Source organism: Canis lupus, chromosome X (genome assembly GCF_048164855.1).
Source record: "Canis lupus baileyi chromosome X, mCanLup2.hap1, whole genome shotgun sequence".
NCBI classification, from domain to species: domain Eukaryota; kingdom Metazoa; phylum Chordata; class Mammalia; order Carnivora; family Canidae; genus Canis; species Canis lupus.
This window is the reverse complement of record NC_132876.1, coordinates 19,779,407-19,794,343: the sequence shown is the minus strand read 5'-3', so window position 1 is coordinate 19,794,343 and position 14,937 is coordinate 19,779,407. Positions and strand designations below refer to the sequence as shown.

Below are 14,937 nucleotides of genomic sequence, written 5' to 3'. Positions count from 1 at the left end.
ATACAACCTGAATGTATGGTGATACCCATTTTACATGCTACTTTTTAAAATTATTCTATTTAAAAGAAAAGCACCCCAAAAAGCACAAAAAAAGAGGAAAGCACCAAAGTAAAAATGAGCTCAATTAGCTAACAATGACAGGTATGTGTCAAAATGCTAGGGTAATTCTGGGGCATCTGGCTCTTGGTTTCAGCTCAGGTCGTGATCAGGGTCATGGGATGGAGTCCTGCATTGGGCTCTGCACTCAGTGCACAGTCTACTTAAGACTCTCTGCCCCTCTCTTCCTGTAAGCCCTCTCTAACATAAATAAATAAAATCTTTAGGGATGCCTGCGTGGCTCAGTGGTTGAGTGTCTACCTTTGGCTCAGGGCATGATCCCGGGGTCCTGGGATCAAGTCCTGCACTGGGCTCCCCTCAGGGAGCCTGCTTCTCCCTCTGCCGGTGTTTCTGCCTTTCTCTCTCATGAATAAATAAATAAAATCTTTTAAAAAAAGGCTAGGACAATTTAATCTCCATTAATATCAGCAAGTAAATTCACTCACTCGGTGAATGCTGTGTGCCTATTATGTGGCAGACAGACATTAGCCCTGGAACTCGGGTTACAAAGTCCCTGCCCTGAGGAAGCTTCCAGTCAGGGGGTTTCCCATCACCAGGGTTTAGGGGCAAAGAGTAAGCAGTCATCTGACAAAAATGAGGTTGCCGGAAGTCAGACAGAGAGGAAATTCACACAGAGGTCCTCCAAGGGCCCATTCTGGAAGTCTCTGGCATAGGAATGGCAGTACAGAATACACTCATCTCCCAGTTTATTTGTCTCTAAAGCAGTCAGTGGCAGGTCTGGCCAACGAGGAAGGATGGGCAAAACTCAGGAAGGCTACCATCAAGCTGAGTGAGTGGGCAGCCAAATGACACCTTCCTTTATGGGGACAGGACTGCAGACTGGGCCCCAAGACATCAATCTGTGCACAGAAAGCAGCTGCCGAGGCCTGGGAGAGGAGGCAAGATACAAGGTTTCTTCTTGGGGTGACAAAAATGTCCTCAGCAGACTGTGGTGATAGCCACACAACTCCGGAAACATATGAAAACCGCTGAATTGTACACTTGGAGTGAGTTTTGTAGTATATGGCTTCTACTCCAATAAAGCTGGGAAAGAAAAAGCCAGCTATCTATCATACTGTCACGGCTGCAAGTGTCTGACATCACGGGAAGGGGTTAAGAGAAACCAAACCTCCCCCTATAGCCTCTAAGGAGAAAAGCCCTACTCTATATCCAAAAGGGTCATTTGATTGTGCCCAGACTACCATGCTGTTCTAAAACTCAGGAAGACTATGGAATAGACTTTCTGCAGAAGGGTGGGGGAGAAAGAAAAAAGAAAAAGGCACAGGAAGGGAGAAGCCCAGTGGGAGAAATAGCCTAAAGGTGCAAGGTAGTTGGGGAAAGACAAAAAAAAAAAAGAAAATGTGCAAAGTCACAAAGAGTCTGGCCAGGGTGAACGGAGCTTCTTTGATCATGGAAATCTTTAAAAGCTTAAGAGTACCCAAAATTGGGAGGTGAAGGGGGTGAAGGGTAAAGGAAAGCAAACCTACAGTTGGTTACACATGTTGGGAGGAAACAAGGCCCAGCAAGTCAATCTGCCTCTAGGACCTTGAGAACAAATCAGTGACCCTTCTTGGGCTTCCACTTCCAGTCTTCAAACGCACTGTGATTCCTAATTATGCTCAAATCCTTTCTCATTAATCAAGCAGAGCCCTTAAAGAACCAGGAGCTCTTCATGGCAGGGCTATCAGATTCCACTCTAAGTTCCCCACACAAAAATTTACTAAGAAAGTCACTCAACAGGTATATGGATGGCATATAAATGGACTAGCATTTCACAGGAGATATCAAAACCCTCTGAGTAGCCCATAGGGTTTTAAGACCTTGGCAAAACCTTTGACAAACCTTGTTGGTTTAGGCTGTAAAAAGTCCCCAGGAACCTGCAGGTTTGTTATGAAACTGTTGCAGCCTATTACGAGACTGTGTATTTTTTGCTGCCTGGTTGGCCAATATCATCTAAAACAAGTAATATAAACACTTCCACTTCCACATACTGCATAATAAAGTATCTTCAAAGCTTCTGACCATTTCAGACCTCAATTTGTAAATATCATCTATCATGCATGACAAGTATCTCACAGGATTAATACTATCATTGAAACCCTGCCAACATTTGTGTATTGTGGGATTACAGAAACTGAACTACCCACCCCTGGTATGTGTATATGTAGTAGTCCACAGCTTTCTGCTTGTTAATGTGTCCTCAAGGAAATAATTTTAATGGAAGCACTTCATAGTAAAGTTCTCCCCAAGTACCAAAAGAAACATGGTAACAAGCTGGATAAAGGCATTTTTTGTAGATTTATACCAAAAGGCAGCTTAAGGAAAAAGCCAAAAAAAAAATCTGTTCATCTATTATAGTGTCCAGATTCTCAAAAACAATTTGTTCATAGTCATTGAAAAAATAGGATTTTTTAAAGGTAAAAGCCACTGACACTAAAAAAAGAAAGCTTAATAGGAAACCACTTTACAGCTGAGGCAATTTCCATTTCTTAAGAATATTAACTGCAGAAACTACAAGTAGTTACACATTCTTGAAAATGGCCCACTTGTACTTGGGAATACCACAGCCCTTGGCCCCTTGGCGATCCAATTCTCAAGCTCTGTTCAGGAGAGCAAAGCCTTCCTGCTTTCTTTTTCTTTACAACCCATGAAAAGCAGACTCCCCCCCCCCCCCCCCCAAGAATGAGAAATGCTAACCCAGGAAAGTCAGTAGTGGCTCTAACTGGTGCGACTATTAAAAACGAGTGCCTAGATTTGAAGTTTCCTTCATATTGTCCACTGCAACGGTCCTTAAACCATTTTATTGGTCTAGATACTGGTCTAATCCCCTCCATAGCTGCAGGGGATTACGCCCGTAGGGTTTGCAACAGTAAAAAAACTCTTTTAGGAAGGGAGAGAAGAATGTTAACTTGCAACAAGACAGAGAGAAATGGCCCCTCTTCAAATTTCCCAGCACAGCTTTGAGAGCTGTCCTATAGCCAAGTCTCCCCGGGGTTCTCCTAATCCTCGGCAGCCACTGAAGAGAGCCAGGATGAAACTTTTTTCTGAACAAAGAGAACTGAAAAGGGCCAAGTCTCAAAGTCACAGGCTCCCAGCTCGCCACTGGCTCAAAGCCAAGGAGCAGCCCGCGTGCTCAGGCCAGCGGCCCTGCAGCTGATGGACAGACAGCAGGCCGGGGAGGGCTGGGCGGACAGGGGAGGCCACAAATCAGTCTGAGCCCGGGGCCCTCTCCCGCTGCCCAGAGAAACCTCCCCAGGGTGACAGAGCTGCCCACCCGCGCCCCCCCCCCAACCCCTGACCCCCGGGTCCCTGCCAATGGCATTTAACACTCGCCAGGCCTTCTGGCAGCCAAAGCCCCGTATCTGACATGACTGCCCAAGCATGTGTCTGGGCACGGTGTGCGCGTGTGCGGCTCCAGCTGCCATGACATTCCTACCTCCATGACGGAATCCGGCACGGACGCCCTCATGGCCTCGCAGGAGCGCACACCCACGCTGCCCGCGCTTACCGGTTCGCTCGCTGCCTCGCGGGAGGGAAGCTCAGGCTCTGCCCAGCTGAGGCGCACACGCGCTCTGCGCACCACCCCAGGCCACGTACTCTAAGGAGGTGCACAGTCGGCAGAAATGCACTCTGGGAAAGCCAACCGGGACCCGGACGGTGTCGGCACCGGACACGCTCGGCTGACAGCCTGTCCGCCTGCACTTGCGCAGCCTGTTGTCTGGAAGAGTTCTTCGGTCCCTTCGTGCGTGAGATTGGGGCCTGCCTCCTCGAGGAGGAGGCAGGGAGGCTGCCGGTCTCTGCCTTGGCTGCCCCCACGGGGGACGCTGATGGGGAGGCGCCACGCAGATTCTTGAGGCATGGAGCCTGCGAGTATGAACACAGACAGCGGTGGGCGCGCTTTTTCTGGAGGGCCCTCAACCTGAGAGCCGCGGGCCAAGCTGCTTTGTTCCAATTTCTTTTCACTCTCAGATCCGTGTGGTTCAGACTCCTGCCGGGGCCCCCCCCGATCCCGGATTTTTCCTGTTTCCCCTGAAAAGCTGCTGGTTTGCTACCATGAGCACCTAGCTCCCAGGTCCTCAAAATCCTCAAAACCCTGGGGAAGGGAGGCATTCGGGAGAGAGAGGAAAACATACCCAAGGAAGCTAATCTATACCAGGACTCCTCCAACTGTGGGATCATGACCTCCAAAGAAACCGGAGAGAATTTCAAGGGGGTCAGAGGCCCTGGAGCCCAGAGCCCAAGACCTCCCAACATCTGTTGTCAGTGAGGGCAGAGTATTCTTTTGTAATACAATTTCCTCTCCTGCATCACCACCAATATTCTTTTTCTAGCCCCCATGTCTACCCAGCACCCCCTGCCACATGACCTCATCTCTCATTACTATCCAAATTATTGCCTCATTACATTGTCCTGTATTGTTCATTTCCCTTGGCAGCAGGGCTGAACTAAGAATTTTAAGAGGAATTCTACACATTTCCTGCCTTTGCTGCCCTATCATGAACACCATCTATCAGTTGGACCTTCAAAAAATATTTTATGATGCTAATATTAATAGTTAGCAACATCCACTGAGCACTTGTTATGTCTCAGGCACCACGCCAAGCACTATATTATCTGTATCAGCTGCTTTGATCATCTCAATTCTAGGAGGGAGGTACATAACTTACTATTTTACTCCCTTCTACATATATGAACACAGGAGCAGAGTCACTAAAGAACTTGTCTAAGACCAGAACTAGTAAGTGGCAGTAAGGCTCCACAGCCTACACTGCTTTTCTTCATGTTTTAGTGAGATATAATTCACATGTCATATAATTCACCCATTTAAAGTGTGCCACACATTGCCTTTTAGTGCATTTAGAGTTGTGTAACAATCACCACAATCAATATTACTCCCCTCCCCAAAAGAAACCCCATACCTTAGTCATCACATCACTTCCTGGGACCTCAGCAGCCAGCCATCAGCCACTGATCCTACACTCTCTCTATGGATTTGCTTGTTGTGGATCATTTCTCAGAACTGGAATCATACAGTATGTGATTCTAAACCTCTACCTGACACTGAGGAAGAGGATGTCCACTGACAAACTTCAAACCCCTGTTCCCCAAGCCAAATCCATATTACCAACAATTTCCCCCACAACATGAGACAGTATACATGGTTTCTGTTATTGGCTAGAGGTGAAATTGGGCAGGGGGTTGCTGGAGCCCTTGGGGAGTTATTAGGAGACAGCATGGCTCAAGAAAATGAGCACAGCCTCTGGAGTCGAAAAGATCTGTGCTCACCTCACACACTGCTGATGGTAATGTAAAATAGTACACAGTCACCATGGAAAATAGTTGGGCAATCCCCCCAAAAAAGTTTAACATAGAATTACAATGTGACCTGGTAACTCCACTCCTAGGTATACATACACAGTTGACCCCTGAATAACGTAGGGGCTTGGGACACCAACCCCCACCCCTACCAATGCAGTCAAAAATCTGCTTAAAACTAGATACCCTGAAAACTTAACCACTAATAGCCTACTGACCAGAAACCTCACTGATAACACAGTTAATGCATATTTCGTATGTTATATACTGTATTCACACAATAAAATAAGCTAGACAAAAGAAAATGTTACTGAGAAAATATAAGGAAGATGGGGCAACTGGCTGGCTCAGTTGTTAGAGCATATGACTCTTGATCTTGGGGTTGTAGTTTCGAGCCCCACACTTTGGAGTAGAGGTTACTTTAAAAATATAAAGAACTTTGGGGAAAAAAAACCATAAGGAAGGATGAGTAACATTTACAGTAATGATTTTAAAAATCCACAGGGCAGGGGATCCCTGGGTGGCTCAGCAGTTTGGCGCCTGCCTTTGGCCCAGGGCGCGATCCTGGAGTCCCAGGATCGAGTCCCACGTCGGGCTCCCGGCATGGAGCCTGCTTCTCCCTCCTCCTATGTCTCTGCCTCTCTCTCTTTATCATAAATAAATCAATAATCTTTTTTAAAAAATCCATGGGCAGCCCCAGTGGCGCAGCGGTTTAGCGCTGCCTGCAGCCCAGGGCGTGATCCTGGGGACCCTGGATCGAGACCCACGTCAGGCTCTCTATATGGCGCCTGCTTCTCCCTCTGCCTGTGTCTCTGCCTCTCTCTCTCTCTGCATCTCTATGAATAAATAAATAAAATTAAAAAAAATAAAAATAAAATAAAAATTAAAATAAAAAAATAAAAAAAAATCCACAGGGCAGCCCGGGTGGCTCAGCGGTTTAGCACCACCTTCAGCCCAGGGTGTGATCCTGGAGACCCGAGATCGAGTCCCACGTCAGGCTCCCTGCATGGAGCCTACTTCTCCCTCTGCCTGTGTCTCTGCCTCTCTGTGTGTCTCTCATGAATAAATAATTAGAATCTTAAAAAACCTCCACATATAAATGGGCCTCCACAGTTCAAACCTGTGTTGTTAAAGATCAACTGTAGTCAAGACAATTGAAAACAGGTGTTCAGACAAAAACGTGTGTGTGAATGGTAATAGCACTATTCAAAATAGCCAACAAGTGGAAACCCAATGTCCACCAAATGACAAATGGATAAAACATGTGGTATGTCCATGTGGCGGAATAGTATTCAGCCATAATAAAAAGAAATTAAATACCAAAACATTATGCTAAGTGATAGAAGCCAGGTACAAAGGCCAGATTTTTTTTTAGGATCCATTTACATGAAATATCCAGAATCGGCAAAATCCATAGAAACAGAAAGGAGATTAATAATTGCCAATCTGGGAGTCCCTGGGTGGCTCAGCAGTTTATCACCTGCCTTCAGCCCGAGGCGTGGTCCTGGAGACCCGGGATCAAGTCACACATCAGGCTTCCAGCATGGAGCCTGCTTCTCCTTCTGTCTGTGTCTCTGCCTCTCTCTCTCTCTCTCTCTCTCTCTGTGTGTGTCTCTCATGAATAAATAAATAAAATCTTTTAAAAATTGCCAATCCAATGGATATGGGGTGGGAGAGGAGTAGTAACTTAATGGGTGCAGAATTTTACTTCTGAGAGGATGAAAATGTTCTATAATTAGAAAGTGTTGACAGTTGCACAATGCCGAGAACATACTAAGTGCCACTGGATTGTACCCTTTAAAATGGCTGAAATGGTGAATTTTCGGGATGCCTGGGTGGTTCAGCAGTTGAGCAGCTGCCTTCTGCTCAGGGCGTTATCCCAGGATCCAAGATCGAGTCCCTCATCAGGCTCCCTACAAGGAGCCTGCTTCTTCTCCCTCTGCCTATGTCTCTGCCTCTCTCTCTCTCTCTCTCATAAACAAATCTTTAAAAAAAAAAAAGAAATGGTAAATTTTCTGTTATGTGAAACTTACCTCAATAAAAAATAAATGAAAGAGTAAAAAAAGTGGGGGGATACCTGGGTTGCACAGTTGGTTAAGCGTCCAACTCCTGGTTTCAGCTCAGATCATGATCTCAGGTTCATGAGATTAAGCCCTGTGTCGGGTTCCAAGCTCACTGAAGGGTCTGTGAAAGTTTCTCTCTCCTGCCCCAGCCCTCCCCACGCTCACTCACACTATCTCTAAAATAAGAAATAAAATAAGTAAAGAAATCTTAAAAAGAAAGATACTAACACTTTTTTAAAAATTAAAAAAAAGAAAATCCTGGGGCACTTGAGTGGATCAGTTAAGCATCTGTCTTCAGCTCAGGTCATCATCTCGGGGGGGGGGGCTGGGGGGGGTTCCTGAGATAGATGACCCCCACCCATGCATCAGGCTCCTTACTCAGGGGCCAATCTGCTTCTTCCTCTCCCTCTGCCCCTCCCCCTGCTCATGTGCTGCTCTCTCTCAAATAAATAAATAAAATCTTCAAAGAAAACAAAATCCTGGGGCACCTGGCTGGCTCAGTTAGTGGTAAGTATGACTCTTGATCTCAGAGTTGTGAGTTTGAGCCCCATGCCAGAGGTAGAGATTTCATTAAAAAAAAATTTTCTGGTGATCCCTGGTGGCTCAGTGGTTTGGCGCCTTCCTTCAGCCAAGGGCGTGATCCTAGGGTCCCGGGATCGAGTCCCACATCAGGCTCCCCGCATGGAGCCTGCTTCTCCCCCTGCCTGTGTCTCTGCCCCTCTCTCTCTCTCTCTGTTTCTCTCATGAATAAATAAATAAAATCTTTTTTAAAATATCTTTAAAAAAATTTTTTTTCTTTTAAATCTGGAGTTCAAATCTCATGCTGCCTGATCCTGTGCAAGGGGCAGAAGTCACAGTTCAACTGAGTGCAAAATACATTTGACGATGTTTTTTGTGAGAATTAAAGGAGGAAATACATGGAAATCAATACTGACACTTAGAAAGTTCTCAAGTAAGCGAAGCCATTGGTGAGCCAAGGATCAAAACCACTGCCCTCACTCTAAGCAAAGAGACCAGCTCCTTCCTATTCTCTACCGGAAACAGTGACATTTCTATCAACATTTCTACAGACAACAGAGTGATCCTAAGTAGCAAATAACAACAGAAAAATTGGAGGATCCATAACAACAGGACTGCTTTGAACTGGAGATTGGAGAATCCAGAATTTTCTTTACAAAACCTTTTTAAGGGACACCTGGGTGGTTCATCGGTTGAGTGCATCTGCCTTTGGCTCAGGGCGTGGTCCTGGAGTACTGGGATCCAGTCCCATATTGGGTTCCCTGCGTGGAGCCTGCTTCTCCTTCTGCCTAGGTCTCTGTCTCTCTCTGTGTCTCTCATGAATAAATAAAAATTTTAAAAAACAAAAACAAAAACCTTTTTAAACCATCAGACCCCAACCTAGAGGGCCCATTCCCAATGAAGCACAGCAACCTCATAAATTTGATGTAGCTCCTGGATAGCAAAAAGTTTTAAGGCTAAGAATCTCAGTCAATCTACAGAAAAACCCAAGGCTTTTCAAGAATAATAGAGCCACTCTGGATCCAAAGCATCTTTAGTGAGGGGGATTATAGGAGATGATACACACAGAGCAGAGCATTTGTAGTTTGTGAAGAATCCTTCCCTCCAAACAGAAAATAAGGTATTTCTTTCCTGGAACAGAAGGGCAGCATTTTATTGTCATTGTCGTCAGAGTGCTTGTCTATGTATTTATATGCGATATGAATGTCTATTTTTGAAAACTAATTTCTCTCTAAGGCACTGTTTTCCCTTTGGAAATGAGTCTTTAACATGATCAAAAGTTTCCCGAGGAAGAAATGGTTTCTATAATCCATAAGAGGAAAAATACACAGAAAGAGACGCAGACACCACTGAATATAGGCCTGTTAAGATTCATGCCAGACTCTGGAAAGACATGCTTCTAATATGCTTTCAATGACTCTATGAAGACTGTTCAAGGAGGGCTTAAATATGCGGCCAGCCCTAGCTCACCTGGCTCCAAGGAAGCCTTCTCACCATTCCACACTGGACAATGCTTCATCCACCACATCAGCAATTTTGAGTAAGCAAGAGGTCAAACAATCCAGCATACCCCTCAATATAAAACCAGAAGTCAGCTCTCTGCATGTTACCTGGCCCTCCCACGCAGCACAAGATGCCCCTGGTGAAGGGATCGACTGGTGCTAAGAGTCATGGTCAGTGGGTCATTAATGGCAGCAGTTCAGACAGCACAAAGGAGATCATCTAGGAGAAGCTACTATGAGAATGAAAGGGACCTACTATGCTCAAGAATGCATAGTAGGGGGGCTCCTGGGTGACTCAGTCAGTTAAACATCCAACTCTTGGTTTGGTTTCAGCTCAGGTCATGATCTCAGGGTCCTAGGATCACGGGAGTCCACTTGTACCTCTGCCTCCCTCTCTGTTCCTGCCCCTGCCTCCCCCCACCCATTCACACTCACACTCTCTCAAATAATCTTTTTTAAAAATGAATGCATCAAAGGGTATTCACTAGAGCCTGCTATGCTATAACACTCATTTTGAAAATATGAATTTGTTCCAATGTGACTGATACCTTAAGAAATAACCTGAGCATGTGAATTTCACATTTGCTAATGTCACGTTTCACTTTTGCCTGCCATATTTGTTGTACTTATGTATTTCCTAATCACTTAGCACATGCAAAACTATGCTATTTTTTATTAGGTTCTTTAGTTTTTAAATGTGCTATTATGTTTTTTAGTGCTGTACTCTAGCCCTAATCTTCTCATGCCTGTGGTTTTACTGCATGATTCTGCAGAGCACAATGGTCTTTAGGAATTAATATGTTACGTTACAGCAGGACTAACTGTACTTTCCTGCCAGGTCTGTGAAGTCAATAGGTTGAGTGGCGGGTGCACACTTAGTTGATCACTAACTTTTTACTTACCCTTTCTTTTTTTTTATTTTTAAAGATTTATTTATTTATTTATGATGGGGGGGGCAGGCAGAGACACAGGAGGAGGGAGAAGCAGGCTCCATGCCGGGAGCCTGATGTGGGACTTGATCCCTGGACTCCAGAATTGCGCCCTGGGCCAAAGGCAGGCACTAAACCGCTGAGCCACCCAGAGATCCCCTACTTGCCCTTTCACCAGAACTTCAGGTTAATAAAAGTGACTCTTTTGCCAAGCCCAGGGGAAGGTGTACCAGGTATGGTCTGCTTAAGACCCTACATATCTAAGTGGAAAATGTAACCAAAATCAAACTTTCCAGCTGCCAGTCAGAAGGGACCAAGTTAACATCTGTCACAGGATCAAATAATATCAAGAGTAATAAGAAAAAAAATAGCAGGCTTAAAAAATGGGGCAAAGATGGGCAGCCCAGTTGGCTCAGTGGTTTGGCACTGCCTTCAGCCCAGGGCATGATCCTGGGGTCCTGGGTTCGAGTCCCACATCGGGCTCCCTGCATGGAGCCTGCTTCTCCTTCTGCCTGTATCTCTGCCTCTCTCTCTCTCTCTCTCTCTCTCTCTCTGTGTGTGTGTGTGCCTCATGAATAAAAATCTTTTTTTTAAATAAAAATCTTTTTAAAAAATGAGGCAAAGACTTGAGCAGATATCTCAAAGATCTACAGATGGCAAATAAGCATATGAGAAGATGGTCCACATCACAGGTCATTGGGGAATTGTGAATGAAAACAACAATGGGCTACTGCACACCAATGAGAATGGCCAGAATCCAAAACACTGACAATACCAAATGGTGCTGCAGGTGTGGAGCAACAGGAACTCTCATTCATCGCTGGGGCGGGGGGGGGGGGGGGGGGGGGGGGCGGGATGCAAAATGGCACAGCCACTTTGGAAGAGAGTTTGGAAGTTTTTTATAAAACTGAAGATACACATACTCCTTGGTATTTATCCAAATGAGCTGAAAACTTATTCTGCACAAAAACCTGCATAGAGATGTCTAGAGAAGCTTTGTACAAAATTACCAAAATCTGGAAGCAGCCAACACAGCCTTCAATAGGTAAATGGGAGAAACAAACTGTGGCGATCCAGACAATGAAATATTATTCAGGGCTAAAACAAAGTGAGCTATCAAACCACGAAAAGACATGGAGGAAGCTTAAATTCCTATTACTCAGTGAAACAAGCCAAGCTGAAAAGGTTACATACTGGATGATTCCCACTCTATGATGTTCTGGAAAAGGCAAAACTACGGGAGACAGTAAAAAGATGAGTGGTTGCCAGGGGTTCGAGGGAGGGAGGGAGGAATGACCAGGCAGAGCACAAGTGATTTTTGGGGCAGTTAAACTCTTCTGTATGATACTATAGTGATGGACACACATCACTATACATTTGTTCAAGCTCAAAGAATGTACATCACCAGGAGTGATCCCTGACATAAAGGATGGTCTTTGGGTGATGAGGATCTATCAGTGTAGGTTCACCAATTTTAACAAATGTCCCACTCTGGAGCAGAATGTTGATAAAAGGGGAGGCTGTACTTTCTGCTCAAATTTGCTCTATGAACCTAAAATTTCTCTAAAAAAATAAAGCCCATTGAAGAGCTCTTAAATCAAAGTAAAAATCCCTTTCAAAAACATGTATGCTCATTATTGTAGCAATGCAACATGAGAGTTTTCCTCAGAGAACTCAAAATGCACAAAGAATTGCACTTTAATGTATCCAGATGAGGGCAGCCCGGGTGACTCAGCGATTTAGCAGTCTCCCAGAGACCCAGGATCGAGTCCCACCTCAGGCTCCTTGCATGGAGCCTGCTTCTCCCTCTGCCTGTGTCTCTGCCCCTCCCTCCCCCACCTCAAATAAATAAATAAAATCTTTAAAAAATAATGTATCCAGATGAACCCACTACCAGAGCAAACAGCCATGCACAAGATAAAAGGCCTAATGAATCGTGACAATCTTGATTCCTGTATAAAAAGGAGCCATGCAATCTTTCTCTTTTTCATGGCAAGAGTAGAGCTACCCAATTTTTCAAAGTTAGTCTGTCCCCGGGATCCCTGTGTCACACACAGTCCTGTCCTTCAGCAGAAGACCAGAGCAGGGCCACAACCTGTTGTTAAATCTGCAGGGAATTAAGGTCATTTCCTTTCAAAGAAAGTTTTTTACTGAGGATCTCAAAGTTCAAACTTGGAAAGAGGAAAGAGAGAGGAGAGGAACTTTCAGGTTGCTATAAATGTCTCTTTCGGTCTTCGGTTTGAAAGGTTACATAAGGATGCACAATTACCTGAGTAGGAAGGAGAGCCCAAGCCAAAAGCAGACTCCAGGCATTGTTCTTGGCACATGTAAAGCATTTCCAGAAAGCTTCAGAAGGCTTCAGACCTTGCACTATGGAACTACGTGTACAAGCAGGGACCTTGAAAGGTTCCAAGTCAGGTATCACTCCCCCAGGGTGTCATCAAAGACCTTAACAGGAACCAAGAGCCCTAAGATGTCATATCTCAAGCATACTCATCCTCACTCCCTCTTCAAATCTCTCACTAGCCAGAGCTCCCCTTTCTGACCCACCACCTGAAGAAGAATATCTAGAGTATCTGGACTCCACTTGAAAACTAAGGCCTTGGGATGCCTGGGTGACTCAGCAGTTGAACATCTACCTTCGGCTCAGGGCATGATCCTGGAATACCGGGATCAAGTCCCACATCGGGCTCCCTGCATGGAGCCTGCTTCTCCTTCTGCCTAAGTCTCTGCCTCCCTCTCTGTGTCTCTCATGAATAAATAAATAAAATCTTAAAAACAAAACAAAAAAAACTTAGGCCTTCTCAGTACAGTCTCTAACCCTGCTGGGAAGCACTGCCCTTCAGATGCCTCTCACCTCTACCCCAAAGCCCTTTGGAACTCAGAGGCCACACATCAGAGCCTGGAACCACATGCTCAGGCTCATACTCAATGTATATCTGCTTACATCAAAATATTCAAATGTATCTTGATACAGGTAACTGATGCCTCAAGAGCCTGATTATTATTTCCTCACCAATCTCCTGTTCTTTTTCAACTTGTGGACAAATAAAGTAAATGGATTTATAGGCAACACAACCTCTGCCTCACAGGAACGTGTCTTTTTTTTCTTTACAGTAGAGAATTTAGTCCAAGGATTTAGTACATTTAGTTTGAGCATTTTAGTACTGCTCGCAGACTGGGGAGCCTGCAGTAATGTCTGCGAATCAATTTTTATGGGGTGGCAGGGGAAAAGGAGCATAAAAATATTTGTCATCGTGATGGTCTTAGGAAACACTGAAGAATTCAGTTGTTAAACATCAGGAACAGTCAAAAGAATTGGGCTCATTTGGTTTTGAATTTTACTTAAGAGTACTTATAATCAGAACAGAAGTAACTGTTGTTTTTTTTTTTTCTGAGATAGGCTCTCTGTCCAATGTGGGGCTCGAACTCATGATCCTGAGACCAAAAGTCCCACAATATGGACTGACCCAGCCAGTCACCCACAGAAGGAACTGTTTTAACAACGGCAACACCTCACATTCACATTATGCTGAAATGTGCATATATATATATAATCTTCACATATATTATGTTGTCCTCACCCTAAGCTCTGAGGGTATAATCCTATTTGACAGTTAGGGAAACTGAGGCTCGGTTTCCAATCAGAAAAACAAAGATGAAATCTGCTTCTAAGAGGTTGGTGAGGCTGGGAGAAGGCACGCAGAGCTAAATACTGGAAGTGCCCGGCCCCCGGCTAACCAGGATGGGCACTGCAGTCCTCATTAAAATGCAAGCCCTCCAACTGCTGAGAGCTGCTGAGCTGCCCCATGTCCACCTCCCGGCCACAACTAATGTTTGATTTGTGGATGTATTATAGATGCATATGTATAATTAGGCTAATGCTAAAATTAAAAGACATCCCTAAAATAATACCAGTTTGACAGAGGGATAGGGCCGGGATTTGGGATTCACTGAGAGCACGGATAAGGGTCCTTTGTACGGTAGCCTGCCTATGCGAGGGGCCTTACAGGGGAAGGGGAGGCCACTACACAGCCGTAGGGACACTAGAGTCCATTTTACTTGGGGTTTTTTGTTGTTTTCTTTCTTTCTTTCTTTTTTAATCTAAGCAGTTCTTTCAGCGGATTCTAGCAGGGACACAAATGGAATTGAAAAATGTTTAAACAAAGAATACATATTTGCTTGTTCAAATTAAAATGACTTCGAGGCACATTATCAAGAAACTTTATCTGTAAAGTAATTGGGCAAAGCACAAGGGCTCTTAATTTTAACACGTAATGTTTCAGAGAGAATGAAAGGGACATGATTTTATTCCCTTTCAAAGAGCAGCAATAAAGACCCTGATGATCCTGTATTACACACGATATGCAGCTCTTAATGCCATTAATGGAAATGGGAGGCAGGTGCATATACTCAGAGACTAAAGAACAACCTGAGAAGTGGCTATTAAGTCAGAGATCTGTCTATTCAGATCCCCCCCCCTTCTGCCCTTGTTTTAAGGACCAGCTCAAT

General features: G+C 44.8%; 1 protein-coding gene across 3 annotated transcripts in view; it reads right to left on the bottom strand.

The window, feature by feature from the left end:
- Positions 1-14,937, bottom strand: part of GPC4 (glypican 4) — a 116,872-nt gene that overhangs the window by 74,997 nt on the left and 26,938 nt on the right. Inside the window, exon 1 of one of the 3 annotated variants that reach the window (XM_072818116.1) lies at positions 3,533-3,663. The exons of the other annotated variants lie outside the window; for them this stretch is intronic. The gene's annotated coding sequence lies outside the window, so the exon portion shown is untranslated. Of the gene's footprint in view, positions 1-3,532; positions 3,664-14,937 lie in introns of those variants that run through there. 3 annotated transcript variants of the gene reach the window in all.